The sequence below is a fragment of the Marmota flaviventris genome, chromosome 17, assembly GCF_047511675.1.
Source record: "Marmota flaviventris isolate mMarFla1 chromosome 17, mMarFla1.hap1, whole genome shotgun sequence".
NCBI lineage: Eukaryota > Metazoa > Chordata > Mammalia > Rodentia > Sciuridae > Marmota > Marmota flaviventris.
Genome location: NC_092514.1, coordinates 69,826,406 through 69,852,389, shown reverse-complemented (window position 1 = coordinate 69,852,389; position 25,984 = coordinate 69,826,406).

Sequence of the window (25,984 nt, the reverse complement as noted above, 5' to 3'; positions counted from 1 at the left end):
CCTTACCTCTTTTTAAAATCTCTGTGTATTCTATCTTTCATTATTTCTTTTTCTTTCTTATTATTGTTTCCTATTATTCTAATTTTTTCTTATTATTTAATTGGATTTTTCCGTTTTCTTGTTTCTCAGTCTGCCCCTTGTCTCTTTTTACTCCAATTTATGTTATTTTCTATCTGCTTTATATTTTTTAAATTTGTGTATTTTTTTTTTGTTTGTTTTGTTTTGTTTTGTTTTAAGGTTGATATCTCTCCCCTGCACATACACTTTCTCTCTCTCTTCCTTTATCTCTTCCAGTGCTGGGAATGGAGCCCAGGGCCTCAGATACACATTGACTAGATGTTCTATTCACAACAGCTTCAAAAGCAAACAAAAATACCTAGGAATAAACCCAATCAAGGAGGTGAAAGACTTGGCAATAAAAAATAAGAAAACCCTGCAGAAAGAAATTAAAGAAGACACGAGGAGATGGAGGAATCTCCCATGTTCATGGATTGGGAGAATTAATATTGTTACAACAGTTATATTATTAGAACTGGAAGGAAAATCCTAAAATTTCTATGGAAGCACAAACACCATGAATAGGTAGAGCAATCCTGAGCCAAAAGAGCACAACTGGAGTCATCCTAGTACCCAATTTCAAAGAAACTGCAGAGCCCCAGTACCTAAAACACACTGGTGTTGGCCTAAAAAGAGACACATAGACCAATGGAACAGGACAGAGGACCCAGAAACAAGCCCACACACGTGCAGCCAGCTGATTCTTGACAAAGGTGCCAGAATAAAAGACAGCTACTTCAACAAATAGCTCTGGGCAAACTGGATATTCACTTGTAGAAGATGGAAAGTAGACTCTCACCCTGCTCTCTCTCTCTCTCTCTCTCTGTTCAATAATCAACTGAAAGTGGATTAAAGGCCTGAATGTAAGATCCGAAACTTTGGAACTAATAGAAGAAAACATAGGGGAACCACTTTGAGATGTTGGCACAGGTGATAGTTTCCTGAATATTATTCCAATAGCTCAGGAAACAAAAGCAAGAATTGACAAATAGGATCATATTCAATTAAAGAGCTTCTGCACAGCAAGAGAAAACATAGAGTGAAGAGAAAGTCTACAGAATGGGAGAAAATCTTTGTCAGCTCTGTCTGGCAGAGGAATAATACACAGATATATAAAGAATGCAAATCTAAAAAAAAAAAAAGGAGTACTTTCTACCTGAAAATAGAAAAGGGGAAGGGGACCAACAAGAGGGAAAGACAGGGTTGAAGAAGGAGTGAACATGATCAAGTAACAATATTTGTAGGTACAGAAATGTCACAGGGAAACACATTAATTTACACAATTAACACGTGTCAATAATTTTTGTTTAAATAATAGAAATATTAGCCTGGCGGATGTACCACATGATCAAAGTAAACACATAGGGTGGCCACTTGAGAGGCTGAGATAGGAGGATTACAAATTTGAGGCCAGCCTCAGCCACTCAGCAAGGCCCTAAGCAACTTAGAGAGATCCTGTCTCAATATAAAAGAAAAATAAAAAAGACTGAGGAAGTGGCTCAGTGGTCAAGCACCTCTGGGTTCAATCTTCAATACCAAAAGAATAAATAAAGTAAACACATAGAGGGCAGAACAAACACTTTTCAGGATACTGATATTGATCTAGGTCTCAGATATGGCCAAGAGCCCTACTGAGTACTGCAGGTCCTGATCCTTTTATGCTTTGGGACATCTCTTTGAGGTAAGCATGATTATCCTCACTTTACAAAGAAGCTAATTGGGGGTCGAGATTTTTTTCACAGGAAGAAAGTGGTAAAACCAGGCTTTAGATTCGAATCTGACTTTGACACTCAAAGTTTCATGACCATGAAAGTCTCTTTTCTGACCTTACCGTTTTTTACAGGCAATATGGATATGCATTTCCTACGGCAGGTGCTCTGGAAAAAGGAAAGAAAAGATAAAGAAAGAGAGAGATAACGGGAAAAAAAAGAAATACAACAGAAAGACCAGGATTTGTAGGGGGAGGTATTTCCTGCATGTTTGTTATTATACCTCCTCTGACAGCGTCTGCTATTAATTCTATTTTACTTAATTTCTTTAAGACGGTGGCCTGAACGTGTGGTCATTTCCCTGACCTCTTGTGGGCACAGATTTTGTTTGGAATATCACTTCCATGTCCCTGTTCCTGTTGTCCCAAAGTGTCTAACTAATATATTATCTAAAAGCAAAAAGTGTTCTCAGATCCCTAAACAATTCAATGAATAGATCTGATGGCTGTCCCCTTCCTGGGGCTCTTTCCAGATTCTTGGTGAAATCCCACTGGGCCCTTTGCTTCTTTTGCAAATATGGTTCAGCACCCAATTAAAAGAATGTGAAGCCCTCATATATCATGGCCCCCGGTTTTCCAGCTCGCCACTGGCCTTGCTGGTTCGTATTAATGATTCATTTCTTTTGACAGGAACAGCAACATTTCAGGACTTCTTGGGTGGAAGAAAGTTGGCAGAGAGAAAGTCCACAGTGAGCAATTAAACGTTATATGAATTAATACCCCCCATCAATAGTTTAATGGATGAAATGCATTGATTGCTTTGAGAATTATGCTGAGGTCTACAGTAATAAGCAGAAATGTCTGATTTGACATCTTTTCTTTTTTTAATATGTCTGCAACGTAATCTACTACCAATTACACAACAACCCCACCAAAGTCGTGGTGAGTGGTCCCACTACGGTAGTAACATGTTATAAAAGCTCAGGTTTCAGGACAATTAGCTTCTGGCTGCAGTTTATTACCCCATTTGAGATTTAAAACATTTTTTTTTTCCATTGCATTCCAACAATGCTTATGTGTCTGGAGCTAACACTTTAAAACAATAATGGAATGGCAAATATCTGTCTGGCTGGAGTTTACCCAAAAAGAACGGTATATTAGAGTTCAAGGGGAAAAAAAAATCAAGCAAGGTAGAGTGGATAAAACACAAACAACTTCTTTAATTACTCGAAATAACCAGGGCTATAATGTTTTACTAAGAAAAAAATGGTCTTTCATTGGCATCATGTAGGGAAGTTAAGAGATGCTTTAGAGCATATGATCATCTCTGTTCAACGAATGGCAATTTAGCGACAATGTGAAAGTCCAGTTGGTAATTCAAACCCGGTCACCTGCTCCATGACCATGAGAAAATGTCTGATCTGTGATACATAAATCTCTACTTAAATTACTTAGTAATATACAATAGTGCCTATATATATATATATATATATATATATATATATATATATATATATATATATATATCAGTAGAATTTACTGTCTATTCTGTGACCAGGTACACTGCCAAAACTTAGTATGGATGATCTTACTAAATTCTCCTGTTAAACCTCTGGGTTCCCTTTATCCTACTGTGCATTTTAACTTCTTTTTCATCCTAACCTACTGTCCTCTGCTCCCGTCTTTCACACTTTGGGATCTCATAATTCCTTGAGGATATCAGGATACTGAGTAACACTCACTGGGATAGTTCGCTTACAGGCTTCCCCTTTTAGAGAAGGGTGGCAGCATCGTTGAGACTAGATTCTAGAAGCTTACACACCCAGAGGCTGCACACCGTATTGTTTCTTTGATGCCATTCTCCACTCAGGATGTTTAAGCTTCTGAAGATTGATGTGATCGAGTTTAGAGTGCAACCCACATCAGGGTGAGGTTTCTCCACCCACATAAGGCAGTGGGAAAACATGAATTTGATGTCTGGCAGGTACTACTATTAAAATCATCTTTTCTATCCCCTGAAATTTAAAAAAAAAAAAAAAAAAAAAAACACCTTTTGTGAATTAAATTATTAACTTTCAAAAATTACAAAAACACCTATGCAAAAGTCAATCAGGCAGAGTAGATAAAATAAACAAATAACCCAGGGAGTGGTAATGTGGTACTGACCCAGAGCTTATAGGCATTACTGACTGCCTCCTGGTTTCAGCTCAGGTCATGGTATTTCTTACGAAAATGGGTTGACACATCGTGCTTTAGCCACCGGGCAAGATGCATCTCTTCCAAACAGATGGCTCCTGTCTTTGATTTCCTGAGGCTTTTCCTAGTTCCTGGCACAGTGGCTTTCCACTCTGGCACAATTAGAGTGGAAAAATAGTTGTTTCTCTCCATTTATACAGTAGTATCTGACGGCTGAGGTCATCTTCGGTTCCCGTTATCACAGAGCATCACTCTGTGCCTGGGTCTGTCACCTCTGCCTGAGACATCGTCCCCTTCTCCTCCACTTGGACAATGCCTACTTCAAGAGCAGCCCCATGTCACCTGATCCCTGTAGCCCCTTCTCTCGTGCCAGAAATAGGGTAAGATTGCTTCCTCGTTTGTGTCCCCTAACACTTCATATCTTATACTTCTTACACTTCTTTACATTCTTGCTTGGATTTTGTTCATAAGGAGGCTGTATTCACCTCATGGAAGACTCTGGCTTGTGCATTCTTTCTTTGTATCTGTAGCGCACAGCAAAATGAGGAGTCCATGTTAGGTTTAGAAGAAAAGTCCATTATCCTGGGCTGATGATAGTTACGCAGAATAATTATGCCCCATCCATCCATAATAATTATAGAATATGATCATCTACAGCAAATTGATAGCAGTAGCCATGATTCTTTACTGCTCTTATCATTCTGCAACTCCCTGGACATAGATTGATTTTATCACCTATAAAACTAGAGAATTGATCTGATTTTATGGATTCATTCATTTACTATATATTCATATTACTATATATTCAGTTTGTCCCTAGACATTATTGGACCAGGTAACTCTCCAAGCATAAAATATCAGGCATTTTCATCAAAATACTACAATTCAAGTTAAAGTAGAAAACAAAATTTGTATATGCCTAGAAAGTAGATTCACAACACTATCTTTACAAGTCATACTACTAAAAGTACAAATGAGCTCAGTTTCAATTATAACGCAAATCAAAGTAACAATATTTAATTTCCAAATCCCATCGGTGATTCAAACTATAATATTTGTGTCAAATAATTTTAAAGAATCAATTCTGCCAGTGATCACAGACCAAGGGGTTCTAAGTTCCATGCTGACATTTCTTCTAGCTTCTGAAAACCATCACGATATCTATTTAATGTTTATTTTGTATGTTAATATCTGTTAGATATTAAAAGCCTTTAACCAAAGGCTATCTATGTATAGTTCAAAATATCCAATGTCAAAATATTTGCCCAGAACATGAAGGTCAATAAAATGAGCCTCTGGCTTTGAGAGACACCACAGAGAGAAATATGGATGTGAGCATATGAGGGTTGGAAGGACCCCAGTGAGCCAGCAGGAAGAAATGGGATATGTTGAGTTTGGGCTTGGGTTTCAATGGCGATAGGAGTTTGTGAGAAAAAAAGCTTTATGGACTTTTCTGGGTTTTGGGTTTTGCATATCAGTAGGAGGGTGTAGAGGTGTATATTCCCAGACAGATAAAATTAGGTAGAGAGAGAATATCTCCACCTCCACCCCCAAATAAAAGGAAGGAAGATGGGCATTAGGAAGGAATACAAAACTGTGTTTGTTTCATTTTTAGGCAATTAGAAATACATCATCATGATAAAAGGGAGACAGCCTGAGTCTCAAGGATTCCTGGTAGGTAAAAATGGGCAGAAGTTTGTAGTTTGCAATAAAATTCAAAGTAATGGCTACTTTATCCTGAGCATGCAGGGAAATTCAGGAGTGTTGTACGTAGTAGAGCAAGATGATCATTTTTTTTTTCCCAAAACCATTGGCATTTTTGTCTATTTCAAAGCTTGCACGTGAAAATGGAAATCAGATGAGATCTTTTATTCTATCAAAATCTCATTTCTGTATCTAGGGTTGGGCCCATATTAAATTATGCATGATGGGCATACCTGTAATCCCAGTGACTTGGGAGGCTGGATCAGGAGGATCACAAGTTGGAGGCCAACCTCAGCAGTTTAGCAGGGCCCTAAACAATTTACTGAGACCCTATCTCAGAATAATAATAATAATAATAATAATAATAATAATGATGATGTTTGGGGGTTCTGGGGATGCAGCTCCATGGATTCAATCCCCAGCACATCTTGCTTTCAATTAATAAACAAACAGATTCAATATACATTTTACCACTAGAAGAAAAGTGATTATCATTAAAGATCACCTCTCAATGGAGGTCCAGGCAAAGACTTTGATTTTGCTCCTCAGACTTCAATTTTTGAATTGGAGGAAAAAGAAAAAAATGAAGAATCAAACTCATGAAGAATGAGGAAAAATGGATTGGGCATATTATGTTCTAGTGAAAATGCACCCATTGCTGATTTTTAAAGTGGAAATCCAATTCTCAAGCACTGGCCAAGTTTGGACCAGACATTATTCAAGGATTACTTCTGAATCCATGATAAATAGGAAATGCCAAAACCAAACGTCCGTCTGAATGAATGCTGCCAACACTCTTGATTATTTTGATCAAATAGTTAAAAGATATTTAAACCACTGTTCATATGAAGAAAAAATATTCATCGTGCTGCAACTCACTGAGCCAATGCAGTAACTCTGGAGTGGTTTGCCACCACAACCATTCCCTGCTCTAAGCTGCCGGTGCCATGTTCCTTTCAGAGATCCTCAACTCAAAGTCATACAAAATCTTGATTTTTACTCTTGGATCTGAATAGTTCTCTCCAAATGCCCATCTCTTCTGCCAACTTGTTAGACAGAAATAACAATGCCTGTTTCAGAAGAAGAGAGAGGCATTTTGAGAAATCCGTAGAACTTACGCATATTGTTTTGTGCTTAGTAGGTCTTCAACATATATTGATCAAGCAAAGCAATTTCACATTGCAGCTAATGTTTACTTTTTTCAAAGGAGCTTATTATTTACGATTCTGGGCTAATTATACAAGATAAGCTATATCCAGGCATAGAAACAATTTCATTTATAATAGCTGAATTGTAATTAAGCCTCGCCTTGTTGTATGTAGAACACTATGACTAGAAATATCTTCAGGACATCCTGAAGCTCTAAGGCTTTGTGTTTACACATGATGGCTTTGGGGACATTTTGATTGCTTCCAAAGAGGAAAACACAGGAAAAAGTGCTCCTCACAAAAGTGATCAGCTCAGCAGCTGTCGAGGGAATCTGGCTTTGTGTTTGGTGGATTGCAATGAATACCCACTGCCTTTCACAAAACAATATGCAATTGTTATTAAGAAGTCAACTGGGTAAAGGAAAAGGGATCATATGCTACCGGGAACTTGGGGAACCAGTTAAAATAAGATTTAGAAAACAGATTACCCGTCACTGTAATGTGTTACTGCCAGGTCTCTATCTGATTCAGTGGTGGTCCTGGTGAGCCTCATGCCAGTGCAAAAACTCCAAGTATCTGGACCACATCCTCAAGTACGTCACAGAGAGCAGCAAGGGTCAGAGTCTGCATTCTCCAGTGTCTTCTACGTTATTAACACCAACAGGGAGCAGAGGCAGAGTTGCATACTTTGAAGCATTGTTTCTCAAATATTTTGGCCCCAGAACCCTTTGCAAAGGAAAAAAAAAAGATTGAGATGACAGAGATTCTTTTGTTTGAGTACTATCTTATTAATATTGGTTATGTTAAAAATTGCAAGTGAGAAATTAGAACTGTATGTTTACTGATATATTTCCAACAGTAACAATAAGCATTTATATGTTCAATTAGGTGACAGGTTTTGAATTAAAAAAATGACTGTGGGGGCTGGGGATGTGGCTCAAGCGGTAGCGCGCTCGCCTGGCATGCGTGCGGCCCGGGTTTGATCCTCAGCACCACATACAAACAAAGATGTTGTGTCTGCCGAAAACTAAAAAAAAAAAATTTCTCTCTCAAAAAAAATGACTATGTTTTCCAAACACTATGTGAGAATATAACATTGAGTACACATTGGGAAATCTCTTTACTGTCAGGTTTTAAAAAAAAGTTTGCTGAATTCTCTTCTGTTTCTATATGTTGTTTTGGTTGAATTATACGAAAAGCATCAAGAAATGTAAAGATGTATATTTGTAAAAGGAGGAATAATTTAATTAACTCATCATATGATTATTGACATTTCTTTGGTATTACACCTAAACTGTAGCACATGTAAATGTTTTAAAGTTCAATTGTAATATGGAGGGCCAACTCATACCAATGGATATGATATCAATTTGTGCTGTACATTAAAAATCCTTTGAATATATCTTTTTGTCCTGCACAATTTTAAAACATCCTGTATTGGTTATATGGAGAATATCATTTCACTAATTTATTTAGATCTACTAAATATTGTTCATTTCATTCTATCAAATACTCATGTTCCTTACTATCATCACCAAACACATGAAAAAGAGTCTCTAAACATTGGGAACCTGTCATATACATGGTGGTGAAAACAGACTTTCCAAAATGCTCATCTTCGACTTGAAATCTCATTTTTCATTGTCAACAAATACTGACTTGATGTGTTTCAAGTAACAGATTCCCTTCCCTCATTAAAAAAAAAAAAAAAAAAAAAATTCCTAGCCGGTCACAGTGGGGCATGCCTATAATCCCAGAGCTCGGGAGGCTGAAGTAGGAGGATCAAAAGTTCAAAACCAACCTCAGCAACTTAGCTAATAAAATATAAAAAAGGAATGAGGATGTGATTCAGTGGTTAAGCACCCATGGGTTCTATCTCTGGTATCAAAAAAATAAATAAATAAAAAATAAAAATTCTTGGCCAAGTACCCAAGTCTGAATAATCATAGTTTGTTAACCTTTCTTTCAATTAAATATGGCATTTAACTCTCAAAGTGATAAGTTCAGCTTACTCATACTGAGGAAATGATCTTACTCGTCTCTCTAGGCAGTTTGACTGCTATCCTCTATTTAATCACACTGACTATTAAAAAGACACAAACGCAAAATTCCAGATTTAATAAAATTGATAGCATTTATTACTTTATCAGGGCCTTGACAAGTTACTGAGGTTAGCCTTGAACTTGGAATCCTCCTGCCTCAGCCTCTCAATTCACTGAGATTACAAGTGTGCACCACCACACTCAGATTTTAGCAGGATTTCTTCAGTAGTCCTGGCTTTTGTAAATGACACTGCCTTGACTCATGTTAAAGAGTCAGCAGGCCCTGTTTTTGTGCCTTTGAGACCAAGGTAAACATGGCAGGGGACGACAAATTACACTTTTGTATTACTATAGAGAATCGTTCTGATTTCTGAGACAAATCAGAATGGTCTTAGGAATCCCCAAAACCCCATGGATCCCAGTTGGAGCACTGCTATTGTAATTGGCAAAGGAGTTTCACAAACTTGTGTCATTTCTCTTTTACATGTGGCCATGGTGTTCATGAGCATACTATCAGGGAAGGGATGGGATACTTGCTTTCAGAAATATTTAGACACTAAATAGTAATTCAGGAACTTGAAAGTCTTGGTTATGATGAATGAGTAAACTAGACTGCCTGACATCCAGGTCCCTGATATCTGGTGCCATACTTCTTCTATGGAAGGCATTTTTTCTAGATTGGAATGGACAGGCACAGGTAGCAGCCTGGAGGAGGAGCAGCCCACTCCCCAGTCTTTACACTGCCACCCAGGCCCATGAGTGATAAGTGACCTTGACTTGCTATGCTAGAAAACCTCGTGAGGGTGGCAGGAATCCATTTGGTTTCAATCTGTGTCGACTTTGTCCCAGGGATTCTGCTCTCTCAGCACATATCTGGCCTCTCACTCATGTCCCCATGTGGAGACAGGCAGCTCTCCTGGGACAGAAGCTCTTTCCTCTTGAAGTAAAGCAGGGTGCAGGGCAACAGCCCCCTGACCAGGCTGACTCGGGTCAAATTAGCTTAAGGAAGCTAACTGTCAGTATTGCAGTATTCCCTAGAGTTGATCATGAAAACAAAACCATGCTTGCCAATCCTTTCCCTGCTTCCCCAGGGAAGTCCAAAGGCTTCAGAGTAAACCATCTTCCACTGTTAGCTCAGCTAAATCAGGACTGCGGAAAATCCAAACTGTGGGAGGTCAGATTAGCAGGTCCTTGTTCTGTGAACACATGGAAAACTCTAGTTTCCAGGGAGGTGCTCTTGGCATCTTACAGGACTGCCAGATTAATTTGGGGGCCAAAAAAGATGATAGTGACTAGCCATTCTTCCAGAAGACTAATTTTAGAAGCAAACCTGGTGAAATCATACTGGTCAGTCAAGAGAAGGACTGGCCCCATGACCTAATTACCCGCTCAGTGGGAAAAAATGAAACCAAGCCCTGGAAAATCGCGTCAATATTATGACCTTTCGTGGGCACCGTTTTTTAAAAATACTCATGGCTACTCTGAAAATTTTCCCTTTCTTTATGAGTAACCACAGACTGACAGCCAGTTTCATTTTTGGAAAAGAAAAACAATAATAAAGTTCTTCAAATTTTGTGGACAATGTCATCAAAAGTTCTAGTCATAAAGGTTAATTGAGCAATTAATTAAAGGGACGTCTGGACTCCTCCTCCTCCTCAGGCTCCACTTTGGACCCAGATGCCAGTGAACTCTCTTTAGTTCTTGTAACTCCAGGTCAGTGAGTCCATCCATACTTTTTTAGGTCAGAGTCCTCCTAAGAAGTACATTTTTATATACTGCTGCATCTAAAGCCTCTAACAATCTTCTCTCTTTCTAGACCAGTGACATGTTTTGTTTTGTTTTGTTTAGTAGCAACAGTTATTCTACTGAAAAAAAAAATGAGAAATTGCCAAATGAACTTGCCTCAATTGGGGTGTGCATCTGTGACCACAGTTCCAGAGCAACAAAGGGAAATTCGTCTAATTAAAGGAGATGGGAATCTGGAAGGATTGGCAGTGGAAATTAATTAACTGGTGTGTTCATTCCATCAACAGTGATCTCATAAAAGCCCATGCCATCTCACCTATTTTGAGGATAAACGGGGTGAACCAAACAGGAGATGGCCTCTTCTCTCTGAGAGTTCGAAGTCCCTCAGTAAGTGCTTATGGATTTGATTTCATCGATTTAGCACATTTCCAGGAACGAAGCATTTGGGAGAAAAATATAGAGAGCAGGACAAGTGTGTTAAGGAGAGGATTAATTCCTAGAACAATAGCCGAAACCCAGTCAGGTATCTAAAAACTGAGCCATTGAACACGAAAACTTGGTGGGAAATAAATCACTCAACTACAACTTCCCCTTGGAAACTTCCAAAGGTTCTAGCGGCTGCCCTTCATCCTTTGCCCAAAACCCTTTATGGAGGCCCCACTTTCATTGAAACCAAAGCCTTCAGTGGCACAAAGAAAGCACACCTTCCTGCCTCCCTCTCTCCCAGGGCTGATTAGGAGACAGGGAGCGTCTCAGGCTCTGGACCCTCCCCTCAGCTGCCGCTTTGAAACTGGACCCTACAGCTGTTGGCATGGCGTCCCCTCCATTCCACACTGTCCTTCTGATACACTTCTCCTTCCCGACTATCTCGCTCCCCCACAAGCCCCAGAACCCCTTTAGTTGGAAGATACGTTTGTCTAAGCATCAAGGCAGAGTTCAGGACTTATGCAGTTTGAAGTATAAGGATTCTTTCAGAGTCTTTATCTCAGGGCTTATTGTTGTGGTCTGTTCTCAGGAGCCAACATGGCCTTCTAATTCCTCAGCTATCTGCCTGCAGTTGCAACAGACTTTTCTGTGGGTCTTTGTTTCCCACCCTATCTTCTTATTAGCAGCACTTTTGAAAATTCAGCAACATAGCAGGTCCTTTCTATGGAATAAAACACCTCGAGATCTGACTTCTTAATAACGGCGAGATTGCAAAGGGATTTCATTTTACCACAGATGTTTGACTCTCTTTTATCTCCTAAGTGGGTCAGACTCCTCAGGTTTTGCCTCCCTGTCCTTTGTGATCAACATCAAGAGAATCTCCTCCTTAAATCATACTTTTCAGGGTCTAAGGCTGAGAGGCCAAAACCTCTTGAAGGTTACACGAATTCTCAGAATGGTGGGCCAGAGGCCCCTTTCCCTTATAGAAAGGTGTTTTGTAGTTCATCAAAATCCTGAGGAATGCTCCTGTGGCCTTCACGCAGGGATGCCTGGGGTGAGGCTGTAACAGGACACAACAAACCAGGCTGGATCTGCACAGGACTGGCAGTGCTACATCAGGAACACTTGCCTCTTCCTATGTTATCGGTTCGGTGTGCCTTCAGACAATACTTCAATCCCAACAATGATGTAAGAGACCCTCGCTTTCCTCCCCACATTAGTTAATATCATGTCTCTGAGTGTCTTTGAACAGTCAAGAACATGTGCACCAAGACCAATTCTGAAGGGTCAACAGAATTGACAAAATGTGTTCTTCTGGTGCGCTCACCTTCCAGCAAAAAGACGTCAGCAATTCACATGGGGTCGAGTCAACAGGAAGATGATTTCAGATGATGAAAATGTTTAGGAGGAAGATCAAGCCAGGCAATGGGGTTGCAAGTATGCAAAGGGGAAATGGGGCCAGGAAGAATGAAAATTTGAGCTAGAAGGACAAGATGAGAAAGTGTCTCTGAGGGAAGAGTGTTTTGAGCTGGAAGAGCATCAGGGGGTGAGCCGGCCTGAGATGTGGGAAATTTGATTGAAGAATTCTAGGGAGGAGGGTGGTGAATGCAGTCTTAAAAGATAAAATGGATGAAGAATAGTGCAAGAAGCAGAAAGCCTTTAGGGGAAGAGGTAGAAAAAAATAGACCTTCTAAATCAGAATAAGGATTTTAGAAATTTTGACATTTGCAATGGGGAGACATTGTTCCATGAAGCACAAATGAAATCCTGTGAAATTTCTTTCTATAGAGACCTCAACATTTTGCCTATCAACTGTCTTCCTCATTAACTGAATATGAGAAGTAACTCCAACTAGCGATGTATCTGCAGGGTGTGACTCAGGCCCTCTCTAAGTGTCCCAACCACTAGTCCCAGCTGCAAAGAGCTTCTGAGCAAGACCATGGACGCCATATTTACTTTCACATAATTCAAATAGCTTAAAACTTAAAAACTTGCTCATGATTTAGTGGTTATGGTGAGCCTGCCTTTTGTTTTCCCATTTCTGTAGCATGAAAAAAAAAAAAGTTCAGTGAATATTTCCTATTTCGGAAAGTTGAGGATGCAGTCTGATGATATCCAGTCATTGTCAAGTTGGTTGAATGTTATCCCTAGCAAATTATGTCCAGCCTCCTTTTCTTCCTCCTCTTTTTATTATTCTGGAGGAATATAATATTTTGTAATATTTTATATTATTCTATAATATTATGAAGACAGTATCCTCTATACTTGCATCTGAATGGCACGTGGATTTGGTGGAAAACTTCTTTCTTGGCTGTAATGGATATTCTGCTTCCTTCCCAGGACTCTTCAAATGAGAAATTATGGGGCTCCTACCTAGGTTCTCCTGTTTAACATACTCATCAAACATTTATGGAGTACTGAATTCTACACAGAACACTGTGCTGGGCACTGAGCCAGAAAGGGACAGAGGATCACATTCATCTGCAGTAGCATTGAATTTCTCAAATGTAGTTGAGATGTCAAAAACACAGTGAGAGTATGGATCCCTCCTCCAGGACTTTAGTTCACTTACCTATTCATGGGTGGGTACAAAATGACAAAGTCTCACCTTAGCTTTCTCCCCCCATCCTCTGCTAAGCTCCATTTGCCTATGAGCTGTTTCTCAGGAGCTGTGGATAACCAAGGTGATGTTTCTGTCTGTTTTGGTTTTGTTCCTGTTTGGCCTCACTTGAATTCAGCCTCTGCACCCTTAGAACTTACCTGGAGGAAAAAACTGCAGCTCACCTATGGGCATCTCAAGGCCCACCGTCAAAACCACCATTTAAAATTTGTAGCTCACATTTCTTACTAAGAATATGATGAGATCTTCCAATACAAGCCTTTTTAAAATGCATTGAGCCTACTTTCAATTTGTTCCATATATATATATGTGTGTATATATATATATATATATATATATATATATATATATATATATATATATATATATGGCTGCTGTTATCCAGGATTTTCCCTCCCAATTTGATTCTAATATCCCAAAATAGAAAAAGAAGCCACGTCCTTTGTGCTTACCTCTGTAATCTTGAAATAATAGTGCAATTATTTAAATTTAAAGATGCAATTATTAAATCTTACCTTGGAAGATAGAGAAAAACAAACTGAAAATCCCTTCTCTTTTCTATCACATTATATGAAGGTGCTCAAGTGCAAGTGTTTTTTTTTTTTCCTCTCTAGGAAAGGCTATGCACCTAAACACACTGGTTACCATCAGCTGAGTCAGAGTGGGGGTTGCTATTGACATGGAGTGAGTAGGACCCAACATGACTGCTAAGCATCTTTAAATGCAAGGACAACCTTCCACAACAGAGAATTATTTTTCTTAGAATGTCATTTGTCCCCAGGTTTAAAAGTCCTGTGTTAAAACTTATACTTAGAAATCTCACAACGAGTTTGTCTTTTACTTATTAACAGTCACAAAGCTTTAGTACATAACACACACATATATATATAGTGCTGAAATACTGAAACTTTATTAAATGATTTGTTAAACCTGTTAAAGATCTCAAATACAGTATTCTTTCATACTGAAATCACTTTATAAGATTGCAAGTTGCATTTCCAATGATATAATTTTGTTATGCAATAAAAAAAACATGTGTTCATTCCAAGACTGGTAAAAATCCTTTGCCAAGTTAATGAAGCAGGCTAGTTTAAATATGTTGGGAGGGATTAAAGGGGCTGTTGACGTCCTAATTAAGAGGAAGGTGTATGTAATCACAGACTCTCACATACACAGTGGAGTGCCATCTTTCCATTGATCAGTTCACATTCAATCCTATTAATAACCTTTACAGAGGTGGCAAAGAACCAGAGCACATGCTGAGAGCCACAAGGAGAAGTACAGAACTCTACAACTACTATCCATAAATATTTTCTAGCAGTATTTGCCATTTGAAAACAAAACAAAGCAAAACAACTGAACACAAGACAAAGTCCTTGTAACTCGAGTTCTTGTAATGGCCATTATGAGAAAAAAAGTAGGATGGGGAAAAGTCTCCTATTGTTAACTGTCTTGTTTTCCACTGTTTGTTTTCAGCAAATAAATAAATTTTAGTAACTATATAAGTAAAATGCCAGGAAGGATGGTTTATTATATGAGTGAGTTTGGGGGTTGGCTTTTCAGAGGGTTAGGTGACACTGTACCGTCTAATTTCCCTTTACATGTACCATCCAATAAGCAAACAGACCAAGATATTTCTGCTCAGGGTCAAGAACCTGCCAGAAAGTCCTCTGAGACATTAATGATGATTTCTACCTCTTAGCACAGTGTGGCTGCATGTGATGAATACTATGTGGTCAGTACCACTGCAGGTGTCCAGTACAAAAATGCAGGATGGGGACACCGAGACTTGGCATTTACCACCAGCCACTTTCCCTGTGGCAGCCTTCTGTGTCACTATTTTCCTAGTAATTATCTCTTCTTCCCTCAAAGCCTTGTTTGTGCAGCCTGGTCTGGTTTGAAGTGTGAAGGTCAATATTCTGGGTGTGTGTGTGGGGGAAGAGGTCCTTGCTACTGCCTGGAGGGTCTACATTATTCCCAGGGCTGTTTCATCATTGAGAACGTTTTCTCTCTCAGACTTGGACCTACACATGGAATCAGGCACGTACTCTTTTGGGACCTGGCTATGGGACATGATGTCCTATGCAGTTAGTCCTGTTCATGTCAATGATGAGACCACTAGAACATGACTTCTTTGAGCTCTTCTCTGCAGTCTATTTCGATGCCTGGCATGGATTGTTCAACAAGTTTTGAACAAATTGGTTATCAAACTGAATAAATGTGTTTCCTGTCATAAGGTGTGTGTAAATTGCTAGCGGCAAGAATGGCTTTATCCTGTGGTCTCAATAATGCTTAAAAGAATAAAACATAGCATTAATTTACTTTAGGTTTTTTTCTAATATTTAGTCCAGTAGCATCTGTGCAAAGAAGACATAAACACTTTCTGTAAAATGTCATCCAAAATCAAAGTCTTACTCACTAGATACCAAAAAAAAAAAAAAAAAACCCATTTTGTTCCATCTTTTTATTGGCACATTATGGTCATACATGATGGTGGGTTTGGTTGTTCCACATTCATTCACACGTGCACACAATACAGTAATATAATTTGGCCAATGTCATTCCCAGTATTTCCCCCGTTCCCCTACCCCGTTCCTGGTTCATTTCTCTATTGATTCCTCTGATTTTCCTGAGATCCCTGACCCCACCTTTCTCTGCTTGTTTCCTCTCTGGTGTCCACCGAGGAGAGAAGACCTATGACCTTGCCTTTCTTAGTTTGGCTTATTTTGTTTCATATAATGTCCTCAAGGTCCATCATTTTCCTGCAAATGATATAATTTTATTCTTTTTTTTAAATGGCTGAATAAAACTTCATTGTGTATGTATGTATGTATGTGTGTGATATATATATCCCATTTTTCCAAAATTATTTCATTATTAAAAACTTCATTAAGTTTTGCCAACTACTCACGAGGTAGTACTCACTGATTACCAGCTCTCAGTGCTTGGTCAAACATGCTTTCTACATTGGACATACACATATTCTTTTCAGAATGAATTGACTTTTATTTCCACTGTCTCTGGAAGAGATGTCTTCTGCCTTTAGTCCAAATTTCTTACCAAGTATTTCTTGAATTGTCTTGTATGCTATTTCTTTTTACATATATATATATATATCATCCAGTACCTAGTAGGAAATGACTGAAATTAACTACTGTGCCTCATTCCACAGAAGGAGATGAACTAAGCGAGCAGGTGAGAGGTAGAGTCACAAAGGTGGATCTTTCTTCCTGTATGTGTGCATGCACAAGCATGTGCAGCGTATCTGCTGTTTGCGGAGGTGCTCTTAACACCTTCTAAGACATGGGTATGTTTTATTTAACTGCAATTTGGCTTATGAACCAAATAATATAGTGGAGCATTTACATTTTTCATTTTAATTTTGTTCAAGGACAAGACAGTCTCCAATACACAGTAGTATGGACTGGTTGTTGAATTGATTCCAGTGTTCAGAAGATTTAGAGACTTTCAGTGGTGGTGGGGTTTTGTGGAACTGGATTGCATTTGTGGATACGACCTTCAAGGACATTCTGTCCTATCAGGAAAACGTCACTGATAAACATCCCTGTGTTCAAGGAAAGCATGATATGTAAAGGGAAGTAGGGATTATGAGGGTATAGCCTGGTAATGGTAGGAGTCCACAGAGTAGACTACCTGTCCTTTCTAGGGAACACAGGGTGCCAAGCTTTCTGAAAAGTGATCAGTCCTCAGAAACAACGTTCTGTCTCCTGGTTGGGTTCCAGAACATAATTCTGAAGCTTGGCTTTATATACTGCTCTTTCCAATGCTAGTTAGTAAAATGAAATCACTTATTTGTTATCTACCTTTTAATGCATTAAAAACTGACTTGGGAGGAGAATTTTAGAAATGATGGACATACAGGAAGACCTGGGGTAATGATGGACCTAATTGGTTCTGTACCTTACCAAAATACCCAAGAGCAATCTGAGCAGTGGCTTAGCTGTATGCCACAAGTCCTGAATAGGATGGAGAACTCAAGAACACATTCTGCCCTCTACTTAATAACAATATTAGCATAAGTTTGGCAAAAGCAACCTAAGACATAAAATTTAAGAATGAGTTTTTCTGGAGCATAAAATTTCAATTGTTTTGTTAGTAAAAGGATAAAATAAACGTCTAGTCAAGCTAATTACTGTCCAACTTATGATTTGTTGTTGTTGTTGTTTAGCATGTAATAAATCCAACTCATTTTATTGTAATGGGCTATAAAACAGTCCCTCTATAATATTATAAATCCTGCAAAGAATTAGGCATCTGCACTTTTTTTTCCCCCCCTAGCAATGTTCATTTTAACTCAAAACGTCTGTAGGCAGTGACTAAGAATGAAATAAGTTGAGAAAATGAAAACCACCCAGGTCAACACCAGTTCTACTTTCAGATTTAAGCCATTTTTAGAATGTGACAATGAAAACTATTGGGACGTTGGAAAACCAACTAACATATTCCTTGTGCTAGAGAATCATGATGAGAGCAGTGTTAACTCGGAATTAACTGCGGAGAGGTGAAGAGATTATGATGCAAAACTATCAGAACAACTTTTTCTTGAATTCTTCCTAGTCCCGGATTTGATTACATCAGGCTGTCCTGGTCCATGGTAATGTTCCCAGGATTTTCTTGGTTTCATTATTGAAAATCCTGTGATACAAGAAGCCTCTCCCTCCTGGGCAAATCTGGATGACTATTCCCTATTGGGAGAAGCACCCAGTTACTTTGGGAGCAAACTGCCTTAGAGTCCCTACCTTTCTCCCAGAGTCTCAGTGGCATGAAGAGACCCAAATACACCTATGGCCCTAGAGATTTTGGAATTTCTACATAGTCCTAAAAGAGTTTATTTGCCTCCCAGGTAGTCACGCCTTAATGACTATCTTCCATCTACTCATTCCAGCTCAAGTTAAGTTTTGACCTCACTTCTGAATCATCCAGTAGAAGTCACTGTCTGGGTTCAGCATAAGTAGAACAAGCCATGCCAACTGACAAAGGGCACTTTGGTATTCAGTGGACGAAACGGATATTCTCACACCTTTCAAAGCCTCTTCTTCCTTTGATATAGTGGTACTCTTGGGAGAAGGTGGAGACTGGCAAGTTCATCCTCAGGACAATCATTTTGATTTCAGGTCTCGAATACAGGTGTTATTATGTAAGTGTGTTAGGTTTGCTTGGGACAAAACCTCCTGCCAAGAACCATGCAGCTCTCAACTCTGAGCATCTCATCCGGAAGGGAAGAGCTAGAAAGGTAACAAGAGGCAAATTACAACGTGCCGTTCCCAAGTCAGCTCCTGGTGCAGGTATCCGCGCACCCCGGGTTACGGCACGATCCGCCGGGTACCAATTACGCTATTAATATGCTTCATTTACTATAAACACATGAGAACCAGCATTTTTCTCAAGGGCAAAACCCAAATCAGTCCGACAAAGCCACAAATCACGTATGCCTTGCGCGAAACACCCGCAGAAAAACAGCCCAGCAAACGCACATGTGCTCTATGGGATTTTTGTTTTGTTTTGTTTTCTTTTTCTGACAAAAATTGAAAGGCTTTAGTATTATGTCCTCAGGATGTCAGCATTGGTTTTTGTTTTGTTTTGTTTTTGTTTTTGCCACGTTGCTTTCTTCTTTCTCTCAGATAACCAGCACTTTTGATTTTCTTCCTTACTGTTTTCCTAATAAGTCATCATGAAGTTATATTACTTGCTCAGATTTAAAGCTGTAAGCCAAGTGGAATTTAAACATCAACTAGTAGACAGAGCAGTGTGTATGCGCCATCTCCAGCTGCTGAAATCCATCAGTCCCAGGTTCTGTCATGTGCTAGGAGTGGAGGTGAGACACTGTGGACCAGTGCTGAGGTCCTTCTTGGAGGTCCCTTTCCTTCACTCAGAGAGCCTTCATTTTCTGTCCTTCGTGAGAATCAGGTGTCCAGGATGATTCTTTTGTGCCTTAGGGACAAATTGGATTCTGCAGAAGGAAAGTGGATTTGAGAGAGGACACATGAAGGTTATCAAATCAACTTTATCCTTGAAAGCTCTGGATCGCTTTTTTTCTGAATGAGCACTCTGGATTCATTAACAAAATTGCCAAGATAAGAAAAATAGTTGTTTTTTTTTTTCTCAAAAAATTCAAAAGCTGATATAAGTGGATTGGTGTTAGTATTACTAAAAGGTAGGGAGTTCTATACAATTTCCCAGGTCCAACTCACTGACTGACACAATTCAAATTGAAAAGGTGAGATTTGTGTGTTTTCCTAGTGGCAATCACACTCAATGTAATTCCCAAATCATTCCTATGTGAATATTAGGCATAATAGGTTATGTGTCTATCATCAATGTGACTCCCAAGAGATTAGAAAATTTGTAATCAATTATTAATATGCAGAATTTTGTGTGATATGCCTCTTTTAAAAAGTCTAAAGATACATTTTTAAAATCTACCTATAAAATAATAATATAAAAACAGAATTCATTCCCCCAAATTAGGATACTCAACATTCAAATAAAAAAACAAAACAAAAACTAAAGTTCCAAATGAAGATCCACCTTTTAGCATTCTTTTAAATAAGGAATGAGACACAGTGCACACCTTTTTAATAAAATAACAGTTTTTAATTTTACTATTCTAGTTTACCTAGGAGTATGGAAATAAGCTTTTGGCCACTGAAAATGGAAATCAATTAAATGTGCATTATGTCTAATTGGAAAACTGTGGCAACAGAAAAGAAAAAAACAAAACAAAACAAATGCACATAGTAGGCACACTGTAATTGTTTGGTTATGAGGCTGAGCTGAAATTGGGTCTGAATTATTTGCAACTGAACTTTCAGCCATGTGAGCCCCTCTGCGGATTAGAAAGGATGAACTGTTTGTTCAACAGCATGCCTGCCCCAGCCCAGAGCTAAGATAAAAGGAAGAGAGTTATCTCGCCCTCTAGGGGCATCTTGTAGAAAAATCTCTCAAAGTGCAGTTACCCCCCAAAAGAAATCCTACCCAACGGAAAGAGGGACTAGAGGAGCACTAGAGAAGCCAGAGTCCTCCTGCCTCTCATGTGTGCCTCTGCTGGCTCATTCTGGGACCTGTTCCATCAGATGTCTCACCAGGACTCCAACTGTATCAAACCCTCAATTATTTTATTTTATTATTAAAAGGGAAAGTTTACAGCGTGCTATTAATCTTTGGCTGCACACTGTTTCTCTGGTCTTAACATTCCAAAATATCCCTTCATGGTGGCTGGATTTCTACCTTGGTTGGCAGGATCTGTACAGTGGCCTCCCCCCAGCCTGTTTCTGAGGACCACATGATGTCCCAGGCAGGCCCTCAAGTCAGTATCACGTGCTTCCTTGTAAAGAGCTATACTTACGGAGAGTCGGGCTGTCTTTTGAAGGTAAATAAACTTCAGGGAGTTAGAACCAATGGGTAGGAAAAATTCATAGTTATTAATTATTGAAAATAAAGCACAGGGCCAGGTACTGAGAATAAAAGTATAATCATGGAATTGTTGTTTACTGCATGTGGTACATGTACAACAATACACTAAGAAAATTATATTCAGTGCCTTATTTAGTTAATCACTTATACCCTTAAGAGGTAGTTTTTCTTATTTCTATTTGTTATGAAACATAAAAGTAATTCTAAAAAGATAAGGAGCAGGTTCAGGGTCACACAGTAAATGCTAGGGGGAAAAATGGATCTTTGGTCCTTTTAACTTCCCTTTTTATGTTATTTCCAATGAAAATAACCTCTGTCTTCCAAAAAGGAATTACTTAATCTGTAATATTTGGGGAGAACAAAATGATGTAAATGAGAAAAGAGTATTAATTATCAAGCTTATGACACTATCTAATTAGAGTAATACAAATACATGACAGAATGAAATATAAAAAGAAGTAAGAGTTACTCTGCGCCAGGGCTGGGGTGGTCACAGAAGGCATTAAGGAAATGAGAGGAGTAAAATTAACATTAAAGATGGTTGGAGAATTTAGGTAAGAGTCAAGAAGTAGGAAGATTTGGGGAAGAGAAAGAAAAAATAGCATGAGCTAAATAATGAGTTATTTTCAATGTAATATTGAAGATTAACCTATTCAGATTGCCTTTCTAAGTCTACACTGCAAAATAATTTGAAATATGACTACAGAGAAGGGCTCAGAGGAACAAAGGAAGTCACCAAGAAAGAATTTTGCAACTTCATTAACCCTGAAAGGGAACCACTTAGATATAGTGCTATAGCTAAGACACTAAGAACTCTGGCTAGTTATATACGTCATGGGGATTCTGGGTAATGCAAGAAATTAAAAGTCAGAATAATGAGTAACTAAATAAAGTACAATGAGTAACAAAAAATATCATTGAAGGGCTTTATTCAAATTTGGCCCATTCCCTAATTTTACTTAAAGATACATTTTCTTGAATATATAATTTGACATATATCCTCACAATAGGTTTTTTACTTTCTTGGAATAATAAGATGATGAAGAACTAAGGGAGACTGGTTTACTTGGTGCTGGTGGCATAGTGTGTTAGGATGACAAACATGGGGATGGGGACAACCCCAGATTATTCAGACATATTACTGGAAAGTGTACTTTGGACTAATTGGGTGTATACTAATGATTGGCCACCCATGTGCATGGTTGAAAGGGAACTATGGGATAATTTCAAAGCTAATCTCCTTCCAATGGAAAAAAAATGCAAAAGCTCACTTGTATTGTCTTGCCAAATTTTAGCTGTCTTTCATGTGTGCATATGAAACCTATGTTGTCAGATGCTAGAGGGAAAGTGCATATGGTAGACTTAGGGGAAAGTCTAAGAATGGTGCATAATATACAATGTATATAACAGGTGCAAATGGTCTCATTCTTGGAAATGCAGGACTTGGAATAATATCTATGTAAGTAGAAGAGCAAAAGCCTCAATTCCACATAAGCAGATTCTCTGTCCCCATGTGAAGAAGTCCTTCCCATGTATATGAAATGTAAAAAACCTAAGATTGGCTTGATTCTGTAGAACCATCAGAAACATGACCTAATTCTCCATAGAAATCACTTTGGCTGGTGAGGTGGCACACACCTGTAATCCCAGCGGCTCAAGAGGCTGAGTTCAAAGCCAGCCTCAGCAAGAACGAGGTGCTAATCAATTGTGTGAAACCCTGTTTCTAATTAAAATACAAAATGGGGCTGAGGATGTGGCTTAGTGCTTGAGTGCCCCTGAGTTCAATCCTCAATACCTACCCCCCAAAAAAGAAAAGAAATCTCTTTGCCCTTGGAATTCACACATCTAGTGGTCTGAAAACTTGCATAGTATAATTCAATTCCTTCTTTCTCCCATCTTCAAAACTTAGTTCACTAGTCTGGAACCTCAGTTTGTTTGCAAAACATGCTGATTTCTCTCCCTTTGCATTGGCCATGTTGACATAGCTTAAGAGAAAAGTCGGGTATCAGGCTTAGTATATGTTTAAGAATTCACTTTCAACATCTTGACGTGAGCCAGAGGTCTGCCTTACGGCAACAAAGACGAATGCAGAGGGAAATCCAGGCTGACAAATACCAGTCCCACCTTGCTGGTTAATAAGCAGGACCCAGCCCGACCAGCAATCCTCTGGTAACTGTCATTTCCATGTATCCAATCAGTGGCCTGGGAATTATCCCAATAAAAAGAATACAGTGTGTCATTTATCAGGCAGCCAATTAAAGGGCCTCTGCAGAAATAGGAGAGCTGGAAGCCAGTTCTCACAAAGGAAGCAGGATGGGGCCCAGTTGGTATGGACTTGAAGAAATTAGAGGAAGTGAATTGTGGCTGGTGTGAACCAGATTTGTGAATCCTAATGTCCAGATTCAAAAGACATTAGGAGTTAATAGTGCCTCAGTATTTCTTCTTTAAAATTTCTCTAGAGCTACAGGTATGAAAAGGAAGCAAGCTGACTTGGATTACCTTGCCAAGGTTCCTGTCGCCATCAGACAGTGTTCGTACACTATGGGCCTTGTCCCAATGGCCTGTGTAGCATTACAAGTCTTGGAAACATGAAATGAAAGTAAATAAATAAGTGAAAACAAAGAGAACAGTTTCATAAGCTTAAACCTTCCTTTTTTTTTTTTTTTTTTTTACTAAAGAAGTCAGTTCAATGAATAGAGTTGATAGGGAGCCTCTTATTCTCACTTTTGAAAAATGGGAATGATTCTATTTTCTCAAAATACTTAGAAGATCAATATTTACATCATTATAATTTCAGGGGCAAATAAGTCCTAATATTCATATGTAATATTTATTTTTATGTCATCTCTAGCTACATATCTTTCTTTACATAATAGCTGAAATCCTGCCAATGGGAAAAAAATAGAAAAACCCACTTGTGTCTTTTTGTCAATTTTAGCTGTCCTTCACGCATGCATGTAGTCAGCTACTGGAGGCAAAATGCATATGATAGACTTGGAAAAAAACTCTAAGGATAATGCAGAGTACCGAACAATAAGATTGTTTCATTCTTAGAAAGATATATCCTACAAATTATATAAACATGATTATTAAAAATACACATGCATATATAATATATTTTAATTCAAAGATATTAAGAACTTTCTAGTCCTGCTATAGCTGCATAGCAAATTCAAAACAGCACTCTGTCAGTATCTACATGTACCTAGGAGACACATATGCATTTCATAGATTCCAGGATGAACCTGCCTTTTTTACATTTTGATATCTGTGAAATTGGAACTAACTTAAAATTTTATTGATGGTGAAATGTGATGGACTTCATTATCCAAAGTACATGTATGAAGACATGAATTGGTGTGAACATACTTTATATACAAACAGAGATATGAAAAATTGTGCTCCATATGTGTACTAAGAATTGTAATGCATTCCATTGTCATTTAAAAATGAATTTAAACTTAATTTAAAAAATAAAATCAATTAAGAATGAACTTAAAAAAACTATGTAATGATAAAATCTTATCTAATATGTTAACTTGTTTTAAAAGTTTTTTAGTCCTAAATCAACAAGTGTTATATCTTACATATCAATGATATTGGAGACTGGATAGAATACAGAAATGGGTTTTAAGGGTACTATCCAACCACCAGGAGAGCAAAATCTACATATGAATTGCACTCACAAATCAATAGTTCAATAAGCAAATATGAATAAGGTTCAAGTTGAACACAATAAAGTTGGAGTGCTATAAAGTCAAGAAATAGCTTCTCCAGCACAGGCAATCTGCAAAAACTTCTTAGAAGAGATACATTTTAAAATGAGTCTTAAAAATGAAGGTCCAAGGGAATAGTCTTGTTCTCATGGAATAGTCTCAAAAGCCAGAACAGAGAAGCAGCAGCTTACAGTGACTTGGTCAAGGAGTCCAGTTATTCCTGTTTTGATTATCTAACTTAAACCTGTCTTAGTACTAAGATAGTTTAGTTAAAACTCCTCAGGGATTACCTAATCTATGTCATGCTACTCATTGCCTGAGAATTATTCCAAATAAACGAGGCAGCCATAAGTTCTAGGAGTACTTTGTAGTTTAAATATTAAGAAACAAATAAAACTTCACTCCTGGAAATAATTATATTTATAAAAGAAACTAGTGCAAATAAATCAACATCATTAGTAGACAGGAGATTTTGCCCTTACAACATGTCTTATTACTGTTCAATTAAAATCACCAGGTATTAGCTGAATAATTGATAAGTACACCAGAGTTCATTATATGTAGGCTGGATTTTGGGTATTAGACAAACTGGAGTTCAGGTTCCAAGTGCAATATTTACCAGCTGTGTGACCTTGAAACTCTACTTCACTTCTCTGAGATCCAGTTTCTTGAAACATGAAGTTAGTAACACCTACAGCATCAGGGTTTTTCAAGCAAATAAAATTCCATTGTGAAGGGCTTAGGAAAGCTACTGAAATGCAATGCACTGTCAATAAGTGGCAGCTATAATGATACATTTTATTACATTGAACAGTCTAGCAGAGGACATTAATAAGCCTAATTCAGCTACAGAAGTGGTTTCTCATTTCTTTTGCCCAGAACAAATTAAAGCCCTACTCTGTCCTGAGACAGTTCTAACGTGACTTGGCAAACCAATGATGGGTTCCAATTTTATTAGCTGTACAGGAAATTTCTGATTGATTTAACCTCCAAAAGACAATACCGTGTAATTAACATGTAACAAATGTCAACTCTTGTTATTGCTGGAACAGACAAGCCCTGCAGATCTCTGTCCTCCCTCCGCCTGGCTTTACTGTACATCGACGCAGTTTCTTTCCTCTTTCTTTTCACTTTCCCATAGCGCCTTCTTGCACCCAGTTCCCTTTGAGTGACATTGGGAACAATTT